Source organism: Colletes latitarsis, chromosome 6 (genome assembly GCF_051014445.1).
Source record: "Colletes latitarsis isolate SP2378_abdomen chromosome 6, iyColLati1, whole genome shotgun sequence".
In the NCBI taxonomy this organism is placed as follows: domain Eukaryota; kingdom Metazoa; phylum Arthropoda; class Insecta; order Hymenoptera; family Colletidae; genus Colletes; species Colletes latitarsis.
Window position 1 is genome coordinate 16,978,568 of NC_135139.1, and position 18,085 is coordinate 16,996,652.

The 18,085-nt window shown below is 38.6% G+C and overlaps 1 protein-coding gene across 5 annotated transcripts in view; it reads right to left on the minus strand.

The window, feature by feature from the left end:
• The window catches only part of LOC143342924 (uncharacterized), a 432,164-nt gene that overhangs the window by 53,547 nt on the left and 360,532 nt on the right, over positions 1-18,085 (minus strand). The window lies entirely within an intron of this gene.

Below are 18,085 nucleotides of genomic sequence, written 5' to 3' on the forward strand. Positions count from 1 at the left end.
GTGTCCCGCATGGCTCGCTAATAGAGCCATAGGCTTTTGCGCAAGGAACGTCCGATAGAAGCTCGTAGACAGCAGTTTCTATTGTGCCGTTTCTCGGATTGCATCCGGTGTAAAATTTCACTTGGATGTACCTGCTGGTAGCGGCCGTCGTTATCGAGCCATTCTCTGTCCTCGTGGTTTTCACGGGTTTTTGCGTGTGGCTCGCCACACGTGACGAACGAAACGAGACGTGAGACTGGTTTCGTATCGACTGTGCCGTCCTCGATCCCTCGCGTCGACTGAAATCTTCATCGATTTCTTGTCCACAGCGCCAATCTCGGAACATACGTTGAATGAAGTCGTTCGCGCTTTTCTTTCGTTCGTGTTCACCGGTTCTTAGTGGTTTCGAGACGTACAACTAGTTTGTCGATTAGTCTAGGCACGTCACAGTCGCCCTCGAACACCACACGCGGGTCTTTCGAGACCCAGGAACAATTTTCCGTACAAATAGATGCGAGGTCGCTATTGTTTTATTATACAAATTGGAAAATAGTTATTATCGACTTGTACAGAAAAGTGGAAGACCACAGTGTGACATCTCAGGCCATTTGAGTTACTCCTAAAATTTTTCTTTTGAATATTTGAATGTCGTTTGAACTATATACTTGAAGGTGTGTTAGTGAATTTTTACAGAATTTTTTAATATACTCCAGTGTGTGTTGATTTGCATGATTTTGAGTGGTAGGATATTTTGGCCTAGTTTCCAGTGGAATTTGATGGATTGGGTCGCCAGTAGTCGAGTCAGCGATTCGAATTACCGTGGTTGATTCTTAGAATGTTTTGAATGCTGTTTGAAAGACAGTAATATCTCGGTTACATTTTGCTAATTTGTTACAAATTTTTTTATTTACAAAATAAATTTAATAAAAAGACAGGATCCCCATTGAAATTAAGTCACAGAATTTCCCATTCCAACAAATCCCGACTTTGGAGCAGAAATATTCCACAAGATTAATTCAGTAAAAATACAGATTCGGTAATCTTATTTTATCAATATACATTTTGACATTTAAAACAATTTTTATTATTTTCGTAATTTCTCTGCTGGTTTCTTATTTTCGTCTTTCTGTAACCTCTCAGGTGGCAGATATTGCGATCTTGGCGTACAACCCTTAATGCAATGTGCAAAAATAACCCCCCTGTTGATAGTTTGTTAGGTCCCCCGGTTCCACACGGCGCGATAGCTTTCATTTACACCGTCGAGAGGGGAGGTGGTGAATTTTGAAAAAGCGTTCGCTTCGATACTCGCTCGACTCCGGATCGAGATCCCGTCGCGGCACGTGCCCTCCGCGCGGATTCGTTTACGCACGTGCGCACGAGATTCCATTAATTGCTCGACGCGATCCCCGTCGGCGTCGGACGCGTGCTGCGCCGTTAATTATCAGCCGTGCAAATAAATCGGAATGTTTGCGTGATAACGAGACCGTGAGAAATCGCGCCGCCTTTGCCGAGGAATATTGCAATTTCAACGGTGTTGACCTTTTCGCCATTTTGCGCGCGATCCACGTCGATCATGACAGCTGCTATAATCCTCGTACCTTTGATTCCCCCCCGGGTTTCCATACTCGACGTCGATGATATTTAGCCTTCGAAGAGATTAATCGATACTAGGTCAACGTAACATTTTTCGTTGCTGCATCAAATTAAATAAAATACTTTATGATATCAAAGAAAGTAAAATATTTCAAAATAGTCTAGAATTTATTTAAAACTTGCGTTCTGGGTGGCCTGGCTTCTCAAGAAATTTATTCTTAGATTCGAACTATTTGACATTTGGTTTAATAGAGTTGCAAATTGCATTCTAATTTTTAGATGCTGCTTTATGGAAATATTTGGATGAGACTTGGAAGATATATTTTTATAAAATGTTGCTATCTAGCTTAAATAAGTAGACAATAGTAATATAATATACCTACGCTCAACCCATGAAAAGTAAAATTTGTCGAAAATGTGGTTAATCACAAAAAGTTTGAGATATTCAAGATCAAGAGCCTCTTGAAATAACAATATGAATTCAACGACAGAAAGTAACATTACGAGTCCAACAATTGATTGAATGCACGAAGCTATAAGAGATATAATTCTTCCAATGAATACTATGTTTGCAACAAAAAACGATCGTTGTGCAAATCAACAGGGAAGCGAAGCAGAACTATCAAACGAAGGATGCCATTTCTACCAGTCCGCCCGTACCAAATTTGGCCAACTCGAGACGTTAAACGCGTCTGAAATAAACTGTTCGCGATCAACGTCTTCGCCGCGTGTAATAAATAACCAGTCGGGCAATTACAAGTTAAAAATCAAGCACCAACAAAGTGGTTCTCGCAGCGTGAAACGGCTACAAAACGCGCGCGACCTAATAACGCGGACACGACGTATTCATCACCTCGATCTCGTACCGTGTTATTAAAGATCACGGCGCATCTTCGCGGTTGCCATAAATTACTCAAAGTTGACAACATTTATTCATACCGCGAAATATAACGCGCGGAACTAGTAGTGAAACCCGTTTCATCCCTTCGAGATTGGCCATTTTGAAGTTCAATTTCTTCTAGTTTCGACGAAGGCTGCATTATTGATATGAAATTCAAAATCTGTGTGCTCGTGATTCTCGACGAAATTTAAAAATCGATAACTCATTTATTATCGGAGTAAATTACACAACAAGAATTATATTGTATTTCCATAGTTTCAGTAACATACAAAATGAAATGTTCATTCGAGCATCGTGGTTGGTATCAGTGACTATTTGCTTCAACAGATTTTTATAGTTACCATTGCCAACCAGTTTCATCCATTTCCTAGGCTCTTCCTGTATCTCGAAACTATTAAAATACTCGCGAAGCAAAGAGCTGAGCAATTCTATCGTTGGGGATGTATGTAATTAGAAGCCAAGGTATCACCGTTAGGTGTTTCCGAGCGTGGGTATCGTGGATACGGTACTCGTCGTCCCTGGGTGGTTAATTCATTCCGAGTATAATTCGAAAAAAATGCCCAAGAGGAGAATCGAATGGTCGTCTTGACCTTGCATCGATCATGGGAGTGACACGATTCTATGTGAACGAGATACCTCTTGGTATTCCAAGGATGAAGGATTATCTGGCTTAGCGCCTGGGAGTCAGATCCTGGTAGGAAAAATCACGATCGACGTTTATTCGAGGCTCTAGGAAACGTTTTATCCCTACTGTCAGTGTTCCTGCGAAATATACAAAATAGAGACGCTCGCGACAGCTCTGACTATCAATTAGAAAATTGAACGATCGTTTCCAACGAGCACCGTGTGTCACGTGCACGACTCAATCCGCAAGGATGGCTCGATCGAATCGTAATCGACTTTTAGACTGTGCAATCGTTTGCAGCTCGACTTCGCAGGTAGAAAGGCTCGTATGCCTCGGTTCTCAACGAGAGAAAGGAGAATCGAGCGCACGGAATCAATGTCCTTGCGAAGCTGGATGTCAAAGCTGGAGCGGGTTCACGGAATCCGGGGCCGTAAACACGCCGTGAACTTTTATTTTCAACGACAGGCCAGGGGGAATCAAAGAAAGCTCCAATTCGTGTTTAAGGGTTGGTCCCCACGTCTCAGATTCGAGAAAATAACCCTCGTTTTTCTAAAATAAATGTCCATTCGCCAATCCCATCAACTCAAAAGTATCACCAAACCTTTAAAATAGGGGTAGTTCAAAGGGAGGGGATGAAAGTCCCGAAATTTTTAAATTTGACATTTATTTTTCCAAACGACTGATAACTCTAATAATTATGGTTCCATTATTCCGAATATACTATTTTACAATTACAATTAACAACTAGCGACACAGTGAAATTCCTACGAGTCAGAGCGAATAATTTACAATTGCAAAGTTTAAACTCTCGATGAGTGTACCGTTTGGACAAACCTGTCCGCATTCCATTCTAATAACGCGAAAGTTCTTCTGCGTTTGACATATCCGTCTGTCTAGAATGCGAGAAGTGTCGCAATTCGGGGCTGGTTCGCGAACGACGCTCAAGGACGCGACGACGAGTCCGGTGAACCTCGAGGATTCATTAGCCACGAAGAATAACGCGATGTCCGCGTAACGAATATGTAATGCTCGTGCATACGCACAATGGCATAGCTGCGATGAAAGTGGCTTGTAATCCAGGCTGAGCGTTGCGCGGGATTCATACGCGAGCGTCTCGTTAGCCGACTAAGGAGCGTCCCGATCGACGTCTTATTGTTAGCTAAAACGACGATCGAACGTGTCGCGACGATGTTTTTCTTGCGTCGTAACATTTTTACAGTGAAATCGAACGGAACGCTATTGTCAGCGATGACACAAATCATTCTGGACTAGGTCGATCCAATTTGCCAACTGGATACTCATCGATTCCGGGTCTGCAAGCAGTAGTCTCTCGTTTAATGACAAGATTTCGGCGCGTGGTCAAGGAAAGTAATCCGTTCCCACCACTGGGAACTTTGGAATTAAATAGTTTTATGTTTATCATTACCTATATTTTCATCGGAGGGAAAATATATTTTCCCAAACACTAGCTTATTTGATCTATTTTTCATTCGATCATTAACCTCTTGCCATACAATGACGAGTTTGACTCGTTATAAGTCTTTAATGTCAAGTTTCACAATTATAGGGCTACTCGTCATCGAGTCTTGCGTATTAAAATCAACACATTTTTGCATTTACGAATTATTCATAAAACTAAAAATAGTTTTTTTAGAAGGGGTTAAAATCAGAAAAGAACTGCGCAAGGTTCAAAGAACAAGGCCGTCTCACTAATCCAACTCAATTTATAATCTAAGTCAAACACAAGACAAGCGAAAATATACTCACAAAATGGTTGACATTAAAATATCATACACGCATATTTTACTGTCAGGGTCGAAAGGGTTAATATGTTGACTGGGCAATTTCTCGACCAGAAACGATCCCTACCCCCTGTACGTGTAATTACAAATGGCCGAAGACAAGTTACCTCAGCATGTTCAAGGCAAATGCGAGTATGATGCAATTTATTTCTAATCTACTGGCTAATGATACAAGTAAAAACTGATATGTTAAATAAACGAATAAGAAAGCAACCGAGCATCGGAAGATATACTGTCCAGTGATGGGAATGAAAACAAAATGTCGGTTAATAAACCTCACCGGTCATTATTTATAAAATTCTTGGCTTTATAGATGGCTCGTATCAATGGTCGACACGATCGTTCTTCTTTTTGTGGTAATAATTGATACGTTCAGAGATCAATAGAAAGAAACAACGGAGCAGTTCTACGCGAAGTTCAATTAAACGTAACCGTTCCTCGAGTGTCTGGGTTTTGTTTTAAACGCAGTCCACCTTCATCAACGCGCTATTCAGGTAACACCTCTTATTCCTAGGACTCTTCATCGCGATCTAGATCAGTTGCAGATGCGTATTATTACACGGTCGAACGATAACCGAAGGAAGTCATTAATTAGTCGACGATATGTAACGACCAAAAAAGGTCCAGAAGATTAGGATCGTTGAAAACAGGAAGCAACAGCTCGCGAAATTGAACCGAATTTAAAGAGGAAAAATAATAGAAGAGCAAAGTGCCGATTAGCGCAAAAACTATAATAAATTACGTCTATGTCTGTACTTTTTCGTGGTCGTTTTAACGAAAGCCGTTAATTCCAGAGAGGCCTACGCGGCTGATTTAGGTGAACTCGAAAGTGTAGTAACCCAGTGGCACGAATATCGGCGAGAACGCGAGTGTTTCTCGCCGATTTTCTCATTCGTGAGCGAACCTCGAGCAAAATCGTCCATTGTATGCCAAATTCTGCGCTCTTTCCAACAGCTTTGCGTCAATGTTGCAAATAAAAGTAAAGTAACGTCGCGGCGACCTTGATCTCTCCGAACCACACGCGTTTCGACGACTTTTAAAAAGTTTACGAGCAATCGTGCATATTTTCCTAACGAATACAAATGTAACGAAGTTTGGAAATATATATATTTATACATAAATATAAAGTAACGTGGTCCGAATAGGGAATGAGAAAACAAGTTTATCAGGTACAATTATGCGACTGGTGGATTTCGTGCTGAAATATAGCATTGCAAAATATGACAGTGATTACGAAGTCATTGCTACTATTCTGAATAGTTTCGAGCAGTGTTTCTCAAACTTCAGATCTCGTAAAATTTTTGATGGATATTCCTAGAGTACAGTTCTTTTTTTTTTAATGTATTTTTAGTTTAACAAGTTTTGTTCAACTTGAATAGTTTCGTATTTTTAATTTAATTTTATTCTACGTTGTTTAATAAAACAGTGGACAAACATATGAAACTAAATTAGCGGATCAGTGTGAATCATTTAGAATCTATTTGGGACTATATACTAATTTCATGGCGTTAGTAAATGCTTGTGTAAAAACGGAACGAATGATTTTAATCGTCTTAAGCATTATTTATTATTGCTTGGCTGGAAGAACTAGATCATATAGAAAATAAATTCAATAAAATTTAATATCGTTTATTAATTTTCAAGGAAGTATAATACGTGCAAAATGCTGTTGCAAGATTGTAAAAATATTTTTGTAAACTTGAACGAAGTATATGATGCTACTGTTCGAAAATTCTATTCATACTAAATACGAAACTATGTCGGTTTTTTATATTAGCAGAATTTGACAAATTAAGAACGTCAGAGATAGCTGTTTTTTCAATTAATTAACATTTCTTTACGAAAAAATATATGCACGAAGCGTGTCCAAATTTGGAAAAAGTTATCTGCTACGTATCCTTGAAGATCGGTGCAATAATTTCAATATTTCTATAAGCTATCTATTACTTATTATATGGTAAAATATTACAGGAAGTATTTTTCTTGTTCCAAGGTTAATATACTTTTTTCCCTCATAGATCTCGTCAATTTGAGAAACGCTGTTCTAGACTCCAGAGTCTAGAGCGTTCTAGTTATTCAAAATATCGACAGCGAATGTTAATTACTCAAACGTGCATGAAACTCGGTCTCGCTCGAGTGATAAGGAGTTTAGTGAACGGCTAGAGATAGTGTACAAAAGTATGTCGGTAGATTAAGGCTAATTATTTGACTCCGCATCGAACCGAAACCGATCGTTTTCATTCTGCGTTGCATCTTTATAAAATTCTTCGTGCACAATATGCAATGGAAGGAAATTAACCGGAGAAACAGCTTGGAAGATTAAGGAAATTTTCTTGTCAAGTAATACAATTTTATTCCTTCAAATTAATACGATTAAGTAAATATCTGAGAATTGGGTCCCAATTAATTTTGAAAAATATTTCTAGCGAAAGATTCGTACGTATTATTATTAATTCACTCGTGTCTCGATGCAAAGTATATTTAAATCGTTCTGAATTTCTGTCACGCAACGAGTGATCAAATATAAAAACAATAAGTCATAGTTATGACACGAGAATTGAAATTATCGCATTGATCTTCGAAAAATTATTTTCGATTGCGGGAGTCAAATACAATCATTTTTGGTGAATACACATACTTCCGAAATCCTACCCACTTTCGAGAAAAAAATTCGAGTAAGTGCCTAAATTTTTCGGCGAAAAAAAAATTTTTAATTAATTCTGAAAAAATTATTTTCGGTTGCGGGGATCAATTACAATCATTTTTGGTGAATAGACATACCCCCGAAATCCTACCCACTTTCTAGAAAAAAATTTGAGAATGTGTGAAATTTTTCGACGGAAAAAAAAATTTCAAATCGTTTTGGAAAAATTATTTTCGGTTGCGGGGGTCAATTACAATCATTTTTGGTGAATAGACATACCCCCGAAATCTTGCGCATTTTCGAGAAAAAAATTCAGTACGGTCGGAACTTTAAACGTTAATAACTTTTTAACGAAGCCTCCATTAACAAATTGGTATTCTTGATTTTCGTCTTATTTTGGCTTCTAGAATCCCTCATTAAAATTTTTCCCAAGGGTGGTCGAGCACCCTGTATAGGCTAATCTCGTGTCTTGAATTATCTATAGACAAGGAAGATTCAGGTACGAGAAAAATTGTAATATGTACTAAATATATCATCTTTCTAGTACATATTCAAATAATTTAAAATACTTAGCAGAATTGAACATCCCTCTCAACCATTTAAATGTGCAAATATTACAACGAATTTTGAAATGTTCTATACAAAATTGCAGAGGGGTCTAAAATAGGCTAACAATTTATCGAAATTCGTGCTCCATGAATAATTACGAATATTGTATATGAAAACGAGTTCTCCTTGAGTCTTCAACTCGTGGCGCAGTGTTTCTAGGAAGGGTTAATGTCGAATAGTCACCTGAGGACGTCGAAAAGTGGGCTTCCTCGGGCGACAATGAAGAACGCTTAAAGACCAACGGCACGTCTACGACGATGACATCTCGTCGAAAGATATTAAGGTACAGTTACGTTTTCCACTCATTTCTACGCGACACAGGTACAACGTCGAGTAATGGCGCATAAGCCGGGTCACCCATTCATTTTTCATGAAGAGCACGTACATAACCCGACCCTGGCGCAACTGTCGAAGATTTTTAACCGAGCCATAGATCGGTCAAACGTTGTACCGTAACAAGGCCATCGAACCACCCGAAGTAGGAACCGTTGTTATTTAAATCCATTGTCTTTTCGTGTTTGTCACTCCGCGAATCCTATCAACCGCGGGGAATAAAATCGAGCTCGGAAGCCGTTAGGCTGTCTACGATCTCCAGTCGGTTCGCGTATCGACGTCAGGGATCTCGAACATTTTCGCCTCTCGATATTTCATTGACTTATTTACGTTGCGCGGCTCGAGCTAATGTCAGCCTGTATTTCGCCGATTTGCATGCGAGATTACGGGCAAATGAACGCGAAATAGAAGGGGGAACGACCTGAGGTAAATAATGCGAACGCCTTCGACGATTCGTATCGCGCGTTGCTGGGAAAAGCGAAACGTTCTAATTTTCTGTCGTCGAATGTCAAAGACGTTCTAATTTTCAGTGTTGCAACAATTTTTAAAATCAATTTTGTTTCCACAATTTCGACCCAATGTCTTCTACGTTTTTATAGAGACGAACGAATTAAATTTACTCTGAGAAAAGGAAATATTTATCAACGTTTACTATGGGTGATCAGAATTAATTGAAAGAGAAAACGAATTATAAATTATGTTTTATTTTTTATGTCAGAAGAATTTATATTTTTGGTCGTTACGTTTCACAGGTCATTTTCTCAAATTAGTTTAAATATTTTAATATTTAATTAAATAATACGTTATAATGTGTTATTGTTAACTTTGTCGAACTCAAACTGTCAAATGTCTCTAATAACCTCGTTACGCACGAAAACTCGTTTATATACGTTTTTCATGATATTTGAAAGTCTATAATCACCGTTTCCCTAGATTTAAATGGCACAAAAAATGGTAGGTGAGAATATTTAAGAAAAAGTATCATAAATAGGTAAATAGAACATGCGATATAATAAATGTTCATCAAATGCATGTGTCCAGTTAATATAATTATCTACGAGGCCTTCAGGGGTTAGATGAATTATGACAGTGGCGTTTTGACCCATTAGAAATTAATGAGTACCTCGGACAACTCGAAGCATGGACACAGAAGGCAAAATGAAAGTCTAACATTAACCGTACATCTCATTATTAATGTTCCTTTTTATTAAACATTGAACGAAATGAACGATTAACGTTTGCTCATCTGGACTATGCAAAAATCCTATAGAATGTAAATAATGCATCGAATAACCTCGATTCGTGTACGTAGCAATGACATCTGAGGCGTTAGACGTTACGAAACGTGTATAGCGACTGTGAGAACGATAAACGTTCCTCTGTCTCTCGAATAAAAAATTGAAAAAGATATAAAGAAAACAAGAGTTTCACTCTTGTAAATGAGATTCCACGCGGTTAATACGGTTGGTCGATCAACAATCGGTGCAGTCGGACAGATTAGCCATTTATGCGTCACGCGTAGATGCTCGCACGCGTAGGTGTAACGCGAAAAATAAAACGCAATGCAGTTTGACAGATATGTGGGTTAATTGATGGCCGAAGTGGAACGAGACTGCCTCCTCGTTAAAAGGTAAGACACGTAGCGTTGGGACGCCCTTCTACAACCGATTACACCGGACGTGCCTCTTTAATCGCGTATCGTTGCTTCTTATTTCCCTCGCTAGCCTTCCTGAAGAAACTTTTTGGGCCAAAATACAATACCGAACGTTATCTGGATCCTTTAAAATCAAAATAACTCAAGAAATTAAATTCTAATGGAAATTTCTGCTGTTTTACATAAAACAACTTTATTTAAAATTAACTTCTTGAGAAAAGAAATATATTATAAAATATATAGATATTGATAATTTGATGTGAATCGTATAAACTTATTTCCTGAATATATTTCTTGGGCAGTAATAAATGTCTGAGAAGCTAAGTGTGATAAACACTGGTCTAATACTGAACATTAATACCAAAGGAATAATAAATTAATTGCATTTATCTATCGGGAATCTTTACTTGTATTAATGATTTCGCTACAAATCAAGTCTGTTAGCTATAAAATATTAGTATAAATACTTCTGATTTATCGAGATATCGCTGCAAAACAATATAATTTCAAACCCGATGATCCACGGTCTTCTTTCATCGTTTTGAAAGCAATTGCATTCCTCTGCAACACCATGGTTGGATGCAAAAAATTATTTGATGATGTTATAATTGTTCAATCGCCTCTCAGTTCGATAAGTGTGCTATTTCACCGGCGCACGTTAATGACTAAGCAAATTATAGTTTCGTTTATAATATTATAGCTTTATTGCCAGTAAAATTAAATTTTGGATTATACAAATCTGCCCGAAACTGCATGTATTCTACTTTCACTGTATTATTATACTTTGCGAAGCATAACAGAAGCGGTTAAACATCTATTAGACACGTCTAAAGTAAGATCTGCTAATCAAAGCACCCGATGAGTCTAATTTCACAATAATTCTCCGTCAGATTAAATTTCATTGTACTAATCCGAGGGAGTAATTGTTCAAATAAACGAGGGTCTCATCTTTATTCATTACACGTAATTTTCAACAAATATCTGACATTAAACTTTTACAAAATAATGTAGCGTTGCGGTATATCATTTGCATTTTTAAATATGTAAAGTATACGAAGCACTTACGCTTTCGATCAAGGTTAAACTTTCACCCTCCTCTTAATTGAGAATTAACAGTCATTTCCAATCTTGAAAGCATTCTATGGAATACTGATACACTGACTATTCAGGTCTAGGTCTTTGAATTTAATCACTGTTATTCCAAATCGTGCAGTAAATTCATTCATATAATTAAAACAGCCAATTAAATTGATTAACCAAGATCATGAAACAATCTATAAACTCTACGACAAGAAGAATTCTAAATAGCAAGGGAAACCCAAGAGTGCAGTCCAATATAAGAGCAATCAAAATTGCCACTTTCGTCCAATTAATTTACTTTAATTAGTCTAGGTGCAAGATACCAACGATAAAAGAGCAAAGCAACAATGCTCTTTAACTACTTGATTTCATTCCTAAAATGTTCCCAAAATTAAAATACCAATTATCGGAACACTATTTGAAAATTCTATTATTTAACAGATTGAAAAGAGTTTTGATCGGATAGTATATTCAGTTAATTGGTATTTAGATACGAAAAACTCTACAATTTTTTGGTCATCGATTATAAACTGTCTGTGGATTTCATTAAAAATGGAATCGATTCGTAAGAAATAGGGGAACTTTGAGAGGATCAAGCACCTGAGATACTATCGAACGAGTTCCACGTATACAAGGTATTCCAAGGTCTTCAGTTTCTTACGCGGCTAAGCTCACCGTGACCCGTTACATTTACGCGACGAAGGCGTGGCGTTTTACGGTTTCTTCTTCGAAACGCGACGGCAATCGCGAAAGCTCGAGATTGCATAACGCGATATTAGCGGGGGAGGGACGGGATGGCGTGCGTCGAAGGAAACGTCGCGACGCTCCAACGACGTCGCCTCTCTTGCTTTTCTCCTTTGATGTTTACACGGTCGCTTGGAATTGTCGAACGGCGACAAAGGCCGAGCGAACTTCCGAGCGTTTTGCAATTATCGCGTCGCGAGAACGTTGTCTCGTGTAAAATGGTTTCCATCGTTCGTCGAGGAACAATGAAATCGACAAACGATTTATAAATACCATTGGAATACCATGAAACCTCGAATATTTCGAATTGGTAAATATTCTTGTGCGTATTTTGCATGCACAAAAGGCTAGAGAAGTTTTTCTTTTTGTTGTTGAAACGTGCCTATGGATTTGTGTAACTTCAGTTCATTTTTCTGACGAAGATTGCACGCTAAATGTATTGCAGGGTAAAATGAAAATCAGTCCGTACTGGGTCAGACGTCTGTCTTCGAAGCGTCACATTCCTCCGACATCGTTCTAAAGCGAGAACCATGAATGTGCAGTTTGATCAATTCTGGAATTTGCAGTTCTGGCATTGACAAACTGGACGACATATGCACGAATCAATTCCACGAGTATAATCACCGTTGTTATATAAATAATTCAGTATCCTCCATTTAGATTTCCAACAAAGGAAAAATCAAATTTTGAGGGACACAAAGGCTATAATGCAATGTACATTTTTCTACAATCAGTTTTGTGTAACTTGCTACAATTTTATGAAGGTCCAATAAAAAATAACTTTAATTTACAATCTAAAGTTAGTCTCTGCATACTTCTCAAACGTTAAAAACTCAATACTAAATATACTTTGAATACTCTTAAAATAATTTTAACATTACCTTGAATTAAAATATATATTATTATACTTAATTCTTGTCTTTAAACAAACTTTGTCCAACTAAGTCGCGTTGGCGTTATTGAAAAATTGTTACTCGAAACACGTGCTTATGTAGCGTACCGTAAATTGGATTTAAAATTGTCGTCTCTCGATAAAGAGTTTATGTAAGAAGTTACGAGTAATAATCTTAATAATCTTCTTTGCATACCGCTGAGGGAAGGTTGAAGAGATCAGGCTGTGTATACCGAGTCGTCAAACACGATGACTCGCGAATCGGTTTACGTGTTTCAGGATATTAGAGTCGCTGTTACGAGCTAGCATGACGAGTTGCAATAGAATCACTGTACTAATTTTACTTTCTTTGAAATTGAAACACAGAGATTTATTCTGCACATACTACTACTCACGTATGTAAATAAGTCGAGGTACTTTACTACGACTTGAATGTGAAATTAATAATTGTGTCACTCAGTGTATGGAAAAGCCTTTAAAATGTCAGTTGAACGAGAAGGTTGGGGCTATTTTCTCAAGGTTTAGATGAACCTGGAACGTTGTCGAGCGACAGATGTTGCGTTTCGAGAGGGTATCTCCATCCACCCCCGTGATGAATCTATCGAGTTTTAGGTGGGCGTTGCGCGTGGAACGAGTCCCGATTAGGCGATTACGCCTTCTCACGCGACCATTCGACCGCCAAGGATAGAGTATCAGGAGGGTCGAGGTAATAAAATTTGGGGTTGACGGGACGCAACCCTGATTTCGCGGGTGCAGCCACGCTCTTAGATAAGGCAGCCAATTGAATTCGACGATGATCACCCATCGCGAGCGGGCGGAATATTTTGTAATTTGAATACAGAGAGGACTTTATCGATCTCCCGAAACGAATAAGCTTGCGAGGGGCAGGGCCATTAAAACTGATATATTACGGCGGAAATGCGGTGCCTGCAAATTGATCGACTTTAGAACAGAAATTACCTTCGTTCGGAGCTTTTTGTACCACGCGAGCTATTGTTGGCTCTATAATAACAATAAATTTTTAAATAAAATTGTAATTCCTCCGAAATCGTCGAAATTCATATTCGAATATGTTCTACATTTTCGTGCATCGATGCAATTGAAAAGTGAAACTGTTATTTTTTTACAATGGAAGTATGCAATTTTAGTTACGTAAGTTGAATATTTCGAAGGTATTATGGTTAGATAACTAGTACACAGGTCTATTAACATTCTAATCGTCCAATTAATATGTATATCCATTTCCATATTTATTAACTAATTAGCAGCCTCGTGTGGGCATGTTAATTTATCTCTTCATTCCCAAATTATTTAAAACCTGCAAGTGCAAATATTTATCTGTATTTTAACATATATTATACATAGAATCGATCTATGGAGGTAATTTGTCACTTTGAAAATATTTAAAAAGCTCTGGTCGAAACCCTTTTTCTTACCCTGACAACGTCTAAACAATTAATTAGTACTGTGAGAATACATAATATTACTCTTCTTATTTTTGCTTTCCAAGTAACATTTCTCTTCAATAATCTGTACGTATAAATAAATATGTAATGGAAGTTATGTTCATAACTATATCTTTTTCTTTGAATTTTTCATATTTCAAAAAACATATTTTCATAATTTTTGTTTGTTTTTCGTAACTCAAAAATGGTTAAACGTACTTGAATAAAATTTCGTACACGCTCAAACAACTTTCCAACTAACAGAACGGATTCAATCGCGATAAAGTATTAATTTTTAATTGCGTAGGCGTACGATCACGGTGGAAATGAAAGGGTTAATTCGATGCTGGGTCGTTCGAAGGAAATTTTGATCGGGCTAAGGACGCGATTTGACGTTTCCCGGGCCTCGAACGGCGAGGCTAACGAGCATAACCGCCTTGTCCCGATTCGCGAGTGTTGCAATCGAGTTTTCGAAACGATTTCCCGATCGCGATTCGCGACACGCGTCGACCGGATATAGCGCCTCGCAACACCGTTCCGCGAGCGGTCTTCGCGCGCTGATATCGAGGAACGATATGGTGGAAAGTTGAGCCCAAAACTGCGCAGATCATTCTTTATTCACATCAAGAACATATTTTAACCCTCAACATTCGGGTAAAAAATTAATTCAGGGAACTATATAAAGCATATAAGAATACCTAAAAAATATAGTGAATTTCATAAAAAACAGATCGATTAAAAGATCAACGAATTGAAATCAGAATCAATTAAAAGAATCTTATCAGAAAGTATGAAATAAACTTTTGGTAAACAAACGGATAACTCAGAGATTTTATGTAAATAACAAACGTATTCTATTATTCAATAATACATAAAATGATGTTAAATAAATATTTTCTTCCAGTCGTATAAGTGACCTAAGATTAGCCAAAAATTCAAAGGCCACCAGAATGGCGACCACGTTAGGATTTCTCTACCGTCAGCAAGAAAACCGTTCGCCACTTTCACGATCGATCACCGCGGAATTCCGCAAAGTAATCGCGAGAATCGGCATGCCGCGCGTCCACCGTTCGCCACGGAATGTGGCTGGTTTTCGACCAGCGGAATTTTCTTCTGGGAACCCAAACGACGACCGTGATTTCACGTACGTTCTATTAAATGGCCCCCGCGGACGCCTTGTTTTTATTCTCGCCACGAACGCGTCGCGTAATTGGGTTACCAGAACGTCGTCCACTCGCCGCCTTCGACGATTTCTTCGACACGGAGGCGTTTTCCGGCGTTTGACAATGGTTTGTACTTTACGGAAGAGTCGACCTTCCCCGACAGAGAACAAGCAAGGCTAGTCGAAAGAGTTCCTCATCGAAACGTTGAAACAGACAGAGAACATCCGTGAAGAGTTCCTTGATTTTTACGACTTTTTCTGGGTTTCTGGAATGACCGAAAACAAATTCCGGGTTTAAAAGGTGAAACTATGTAGTTAGAAACTGGAGAAGGCTATGAAACACGAAGGTATTCAGGTTCATGGTTCTTCAGAGTGAATCTTCAGAGGGTAGTTTCATCCCCCTCCCAAAACTTGGGTCACTGTATTCACTGTATTCTCTAGGAAATTTCCAAAGTTTCGCCGAAATCTTAAGTGACGGAAGTTTGCTGCATGTGTCGCGTCACGTGGCAATTAACGCTTCTTGTTCTCTTTCACCCGAAGAATCTTGGAGAAATTCGCGCCGCTCGCGGAAAGTGAGAGCAGCCCGTAAACGCCGGAGGAATAGTTGGTTGAAACAGTTAGTAGGAAAAAGGTGCATGTCTGGTGATTGAGAGGTACGGCGAACTGAGTTCAGCTAACGCTCCGTGGTATGATCACAGACGAGGTATACGAGTATCACTCAATGTATTTTTTCGGTCCATTTTTATGGGGTCTCGAAACCCCATTACCATTTTCGTGTCACATGCAACATTACCAACAGATTTAGAAATGAATTTCAAGCTTGCATAAATTCTTACGGGATCGTACCTCATTGATTCCTCGAAAAAAATAATAGATCAAGTAATGTAAAATGCCAAAAATTATGTAAAAATTGTAAAACAAGTTCTAACTTCAAACATTTTGCTTAAAATATACGGTTGAATACTAATTATAAAATAACTATGTGCTTTCAATATATGAGTCTGAAGACAACTATCGTTAAACACCGGACGTAATTTTTAGCTAATCCAAATAAACGATAACCCAGACCTGATTCAGTATATTTTTCTTACGCGTGGAATAAAGTCAATAAATTACAAAAATGTCAGACTTCCAACAGATGCATTTAGATGAAAGTGGGGGAGGAGAGATGCTTATAAAAAAAATTTTTATTTTCATCCACGCGGTAGTCTTCACTCGGTACCTTTATCGTCGAATTAATTTGCGATCATTTCGATTGATACGCTCTTTGGTTGGACGTCTGGCAATTAACTGGACGCTCCAAATATCGGGTTTGCTCTCCGATCGCTTAATAATAAATCGACGATACGTGCCAGTTCCGTTGGGCCGACCCAAATAATCGGTTCCCTCGATCGCCGTTGACAATTATGACAGCGTACGTGGGGATAGAGTTCCCCTGGGGATCGTCGAGCAAAGAACATCCACATACTTTGGATAAGGATCCAACCTGCTCGTAATTGATGCGAGCTACACGAATGATTAATCTAGATCATTCTGTTGATGGCTTCTCGAAAAAGGGATGAACAAAGCAAAGCATCCTGAAACTTTGCAATCTCTATGGCAATCTTTCATTAGCTCTCTTATGAGCTCTTCTAGATCCGCCACTGATATCAATAAACAATTATTATTGATCGAGAATGCTCTAAAATCATCCAACTCTTCTTGAAAGCAAGTATCCACTCGATGGAAAACCAGAAATAGCTAAAAGAAATCTAGCTACTTTCAGACTAGCTCAACGATGTTCCTTTGCCCCGAAACTGATAAAAATTTCACCGATAAGCGACAACAAGCTTCCGTAAACGACTCTGGAGGATATCCTCTTAATTGCGATCCAAGGTTGTTTCATAGTTTCACGTTTCTGTACAGAGAAAATGGAAAACGCAGAAAATTAAGGCCACATTGTCGCGTTCCATCATCAGCGAACGGGAAGCATCGTAGCTGGACACAGACTTGCACGATCGATTGATAAGACCAGACATCGGTATTCACTTAAGGTTCCACTGACGGAGAACGCTAATCGACTTCACCGTATAGATACGTCTCTAATTGCAAAAGTTGCCAAAGAAGTTCGCGCATTCGGATTAATGGCCACGATCGGATCTATCAATTGCAGACCGTAGACGAGATTCCAAATTGCTGAAATAGTCGCCTCGAGTCACGGGAGAAAAATAATCGCTGTCGTTAGCGTGGTTGCAGACTGCGGACTTTCAAACTATTTCAATTTACGCGGCGCCGTTCGGTTGGTATTGCAGCAAACAGCTTGGAGCCCGTGGCACCAGGTGGCATCACGCTATTGGGAAAATTGTGTTACCGATCTGGCGTGATCGAGAACCACGGTGGATCATGGATCATTCCATTCGTTTCTTAATTTTTCCGTATATTTATTTCAAGATGAGTCTGATGCACTTTCACCTGGACGAAGTTTAACTCTGTGGTTAATAGACGATTTATATGTGATCTACGGGGATCTAAATTGAAGGCTGTCTTGTTATCGACGGAGTAACAGCCTCGTCGGTAAAATAGTACCGATCTATAGATCATTGGAAAATTCTTTCCAACATTTTTACTTTTACGCCTACAAAG